This window comes from Schistocerca serialis, chromosome 11 (genome assembly GCF_023864345.2).
Source record: "Schistocerca serialis cubense isolate TAMUIC-IGC-003099 chromosome 11, iqSchSeri2.2, whole genome shotgun sequence".
Lineage (NCBI taxonomy): Eukaryota > Metazoa > Arthropoda > Insecta > Orthoptera > Acrididae > Schistocerca > Schistocerca serialis.
This window is the reverse complement of record NC_064648.1, coordinates 120,442,176-120,448,204: the sequence shown is the minus strand read 5'-3', so window position 1 is coordinate 120,448,204 and position 6,029 is coordinate 120,442,176.

Below are 6,029 nucleotides of genomic sequence, written 5' to 3'. Positions count from 1 at the left end.
CTCTATCATCTGGTGAGCAAGATGTATGAGACAGGCAAAATACCCTCAGACTTCAAGAAGAATGTAATAATTCCAATCCCAAAGAAAGCACGTGTTGACAGGTGTGAAATTTACCGAACTATCAGTTTAATAAGTCACAGCTGTAAAACACTAACGCAAATTCTTTACAGACGAATGGAAAAATTTATAGAAGCCGACTTCAGGGAAGATCAGTTTGGATTCCGTAGAAATGTTGGAACACGTGAGGCAATACTGACCCTACGACTTATCTTAGAGAAAAGATAAAGGAAAGGCAAACCTACGTTTCTAGCATTTGTAGACTTAGAGAAAGCTTTTGACAATGTTGATTGGAATACTTTCTTTCAAATTCTAAAGGTGGTAGGGTGGTTGTGGTGGTGGTTAGTGTTTAACGTCCCGTCGACAACGAGGTAATTAGAGACGGAGCGCAAGCTCGGGTTAGAGAAGGATTGGGAAGGAAATCGGCCGTGCCCTTTCAAAGGAACCATCCCGGCATTTGCCTGAAACGATTTAGGGAAATCACGGAAAACCTAAATCAGGATGGCCGGAGACGGGATTGAACCGTCGTCCTCCCGAATGCGAGTCCAGTGTGTAAAGGTGGTAGGGGTAAAATACAGGGAGCGAAAGGCTATTTACAATTTGTACAGAAACCAGATGGCAGTTATGAGAGTCGAGGGGTATGAAAGGGAAGCAGTGGTTGGGAAGGGAATGAGACAGGGTTGTAGCCTATCCCCGATGTTATTCAATCTGTATATTGAGCAAGCAGTAAAGAAAACAAAAGAAAAATTCGGAATAGGTATTAAAATCCATGGAGAAGAAATAAAAACTTTGAGGTTCGCTGATGACATTGTAATTATGTCAGAGACAGCAAAGGACTTGGAAGAGCAGTTGAACGGGATGGACAGTGTCTTGAAAGGAGGATATAAGATGAACACCAACAAAAGGAAAACGAGGATAATGGAATGTAGTCGAATTAAGTCAGGTGATGCTGAGGGAATTAGATTAGGAAATGAGACACTTCAAGTAGTAAAGGAGTTTTGCTATTTGGGGAGCAAAATAACTGATGATGGTCCAAGTAGAGAGGATATAATATGGAGACTGGCAATGGCAAGAAAAGTGTTTCTGAAGAAGAGAAATTTGTTAACATCGAGTATAGATTTAAGTGTCAGGAAGTCGTTTCTGAAAGTATTTGTATGGAGTGTAGCCATGTATGGAAGTGAAAGATGGACAATAAATGGTTTAGACATGAAGATAATAGAAGCTTTCGAAATGTGGTGCTACAGAAGAATGTTGAAGATTAGATGGGTAGACCACATAACTAATGAGGAGGTACTGAACAGAATTGGGGAGAAGAGGAGCTTGTGACACAACTTGACTACAAGAAGGGATTGGTTGGTAGGACTTGTTCTGAGACATTGAGGGATCAGAAATTTAGTATTGGAGGGCAGCGTGGAGGGTAAAAATTGTGGAGGGAGACCAGGAGATGAATACACTAAGCAGATTCAGAAGGATGTAGGTTGCAGTAAGTACTGGGAGATGAAGAAGCTTGTACAGGATAGAGTAGCATGGAGAGCTGCATCAAACCAGTCTCAGGACTGAAGACCACCACCACAACAACAACAACAACAACAACAACATAAAAACTTAATGTAATTATGATATTGTGAAAAAGGAAAGTTATCACTCGGCATACAGCAGAGATGCTGAGATGCAGATAGGCACAACAGTAAGTCCATCATCACAAATATAGCTTTGGCCAGTAGGGCCTCTGTCAAAGTTAGATTACACACACACACACACACACACACACACACACACACAGGTGGCCTCAGTAGGCCCCCACCACTCTCCCTTTTCGCTGGAGTCTAGTATTACAACTCCAGCGATTCTGGGATACCCATTTAGTGACGTAACAGCCCGTCGCTTGCCAAGGTTGGCTGCCACAGCAGCAGTAGGTCACGACGTACCCGACAAGCTTGGATACATTCCGACGACGTCTCCAAACAGCAATAGGTATAAAAAGGGAAGCACATCATACTTAGTTACAGCTGATTCTGATGGCAGTAAAGCCATGTTTGGTCAGTTCTTGTTAACTGACGTCGACGTTCTATAGTGTTGTGTGCGAGAGGAAAAATTCACTGCAGGTGAGAAAACACATATACATGCGTATTTTAAAACCTCTAATATACATTTATTGTCTGACATGAGGATCAAGTTGGAGTGGATATTCAGCCTTATTGTAGGTGTAATTTTGATGAAAGCCTTTGAAATGTTGCTTTCTGAATAATTAATAAAATATGTACCAATCGTTTAATTAAGGCTAAAAGACACTAAGAATATGAAACTCTACGCTCTGTAAAGCACACTGAAGACAGTCACAGTAATTTGCTTTTGGATTATATAAAAGCAGGAACTGTGAGGTCTCTGTCTCGGTTGTCGTCAATGGCTGTTTCACAAAATGTAAATGTCGCTCTTGTATATGTTACTTTTGGTTAAATGATTATGTTAATATAATTACAATAGTGGTGTTTGAATTAAGGACCTACTTTCCTCTTCCATTAATGCAAATCTCAATTTATTGTATTGCATTGTACAACTTTTTCACGCTACAGTGAAAAAATGTAGCCGATGGATTGTTTGGTGGCCATGGCTGGACGTTACTCTAGTGTTCAATTGGCATTTATTTTATCAAACTTCTAATTCATCGCCCCTGAGATCTCTTTTAGCGATCGTTTCAATCAGTATTTGGGCAACGTAATTACACAAACTTGCGTAATTTTGAGACCAGTTACCGACCTCTAAACAATGCCGTCTGTCAACATCCTCGTCGGTCTGATGGGAATCTGTTGCTGGTTGGCGGAATATAATTTCATTATCAACAAGTAAAAATTTTCTATGCACCATTTCAGAATCTTTGCCACCATCAAAAGTGATTTTTTTTTAAATATCATTTATATTATACCTTACTGGTCAGAGCTACATTTGTGACAGTCTTTTTGTTGTGCCTATCTGCAACTCAGCATCTCTCCTATGTGGTGAGTGACAACTTTCCTTTTCACAATATTGTTACATTCCATCGTGGGTTTTCCATTGTTTAATGTAATTATGATGATGATTATGGACATTTTAAAAATATAGGCAATGATAAAGAATTACTGCACTTTAGTTTTGAAATGTATGTTTCAAAGATGAATTTGCAAGAATAGGTAGATATATGATAGTATTTTCTTTGCTACATGTTGTTAGAGGTAAATCTTTGTCTTTGGGCAGTTTTTAGTATGAATTTGAAGTGCAAGGATGGAGTACAACAGGGACGGCCACGGCGTGTCAAACTGTACGCGTGTACAGATGTGCTGCACGCGTGCCATCCAGGGCTCGGTCCGCCTCGTAACTACTCGGCTTTCCTCAGTCTTTCGCGGCACTGCCCGGCACGGTGCGACATTAGACTAGTTGTGCGAAGACGTATTTTCATCCGGCATTAGTTGATTCGTAGTGGCAGCCGTGTTTATTCCTCGCTATTTGACAGTGATTTGTATGAAGTTTATACGTACTGTACAGTGTTTGTTGCAATGGAACACACGCTCAAAAAGAGGCAGGGTAGTGACGTCACGGGCCTTCAGAGCTGAATGGGAATTGCAATATTTTTTAGAAGAGAAGGATGAAAATTCTCAATGTCTATTATGCAGTCGCATACTCACCAGGCACCGCAAATTTGCAATAGAACGGCATTATAACACCACACACAAAGAACTTAATGATTTGGTTGAGGCTGATAGATCAAACAAGTTGGAGGAATTAAGACGACGTAGTGCTATGCAGCGAGACGGACCGAACGTGAGTACCCCTTACAAATCTTTGTGTTTCTGATTTTTGTAAGTACATATTTGTGCTTAGAATTCGAATTTAGAGTTCACTCAATTTTTGTTTACTTTTTTTAGCCTGCAACCGAACGTAGCGATCTGTCTTTAAGAGCAAGCTACAAAATAGGGCTCAAAATTGCTAGAACGAGTAAGCCTTTCAGTGATGGTGATTTCATCAAGGAGTGTATTGTTGAGGCGGCGGAACTCTTGCCGCCACTGGAAGTAAAGAAGTTTAGTGAAATTAGTCTTTCCAGACAGACAATAGCTCGCCGCATAGCTGGTATGGCAGCGGATGTCTACAGGCAGTTAATTGATAGTGCCTTCAAGTTTATTGCATTCTCGATTGCTTTGGACGAGTCGACCGACATTTCAGACACAGCACAACTAGCGATTTATGTTCGTGGAGTCAACACAAATTTGCATGTGATGGAAGAACTGTTAGATTTAGTACCAATGAAAGACACAGCGAGGAGTACCAACTTGCTAATAGTAGTTGAAGAGGCAGTTCAAGCCGTTGGCCTGAATTAGAAAATGTTAGTTTTAGTTACCACAGGTGGAGCGCCAGCAATGCGAGGGGCTCAAAATGGGCTTGTAGCATTGTTGCGTAAAAAACTAGGACGATCGACAGAAGATTTGTACGGAATTCATTGTTTTGTACACAAAGAAGCTCTTTGTGCTAAATATGCAAATTTGGAGCACGTGATGAAGTTGGTAGTCACTATAGTAAATTTTTTTAAGTCGCATGGCTTATTACACCGTCAGTTTCAACAGTTTCTCATGGAACTGAGCGAAGAGTACGGAGATGTTATTTACCACTTGTAATGGTACTTGAATTACGTAACCATTACGGCACCTCAACTCAACCTCTCAATATCAGCAATATTCTACGGTATTTCTGTAAAGTAGTTAACATATTTCTGAGACAACATTCAGATTTTATTTCATTAATGTAGAGGTACCTCGATACATCGATATGTTTATATTGCAATGATATTATTCTTAAGTGTATTCTTTCTTTTGTCACTATGATCTTTGATGTACTTGTAACTCTGAGTTTTGGGCGCGTAAGCGATTATTAGTTTTGTTCGAGAGTCGGATCATAAGAAAGTCAAGTCTTGGACGTCATGTTGGTAGACGCATAACGTAGTCAGCTTATAAAATGTGAACTTTAACAGTGGGGAAGATGTTTTCAAGTATGTTTTGTATTGTGAAGTGATGTTTTGTGTGTTACGCGATATTGCAACAAAAGCAGTAAAAAGGAAGTGTAACTTAAATTCGGAGTGCTGATTAGTTTTTTACATCACCATTTTGCTAACATTAAAAGGTTTAATCTTCAAAAATGCTTTGTGAAACACATCTATAAAACTTTTAAATATAGCAGAATAAAACCTAGGCCTCTTTGCATCCGAGCTTGGATTCATCACCACCTAGATTTTCGACGATTGAGCCACGATTTTACAACAAGACCAGCGTGGAAAACACGAAAAGATGAGTGCCTAGTTTATTCATTATTATTACATGAAATGACATTATTAACTGTGCTCTAATGACACCTGCCACATAATAACTATGTTGTTGCCCGAAAATGCAGTATTTAGCAGCGTGAGCAATACCACAATCATTATTAAATTTTGACCTTGGTTGTGGTAGGGTTGTTAGAAACTGCAAAATACGTCTGTTAAGTTAAGGGGCATGCCTCGAAAGATTTTTCAATTTAAGACTCGCTACTGTTGAGTTCCTGAAGGAAAAAGGAAAGGCAGAGCCAAAATTAGAAGATCCAAATTGGATTGCAGACCTCACCTTTTTAGTTGATCTGACTGCACACTTGAATGCTCTCAATAAGACTCTGCAAGGTGAGAAACAGCTTATTTCTAATCTGATGGAAAAAGTGGATGCATTTAATAAGAAACTCACATTGTGTAAGGAACAACTCATGAAAATGAATACCGCCCATTTCCCTACGCTCTCTAAAGTCAGAGAAAACGCAACTTCTGACTAATTTGTTTCTGTGTTGGAGGAACTACAGGCACAATTTTCTAAACGTTTTCAAGGACACTGCCAGTCTGACATCTGTTTTGAACTATTTTCTAGACCCTTTGCCGTGCTCCTGTGCATTGGCAAATGGAATTCATTGATCTGCAGTGTAATTCC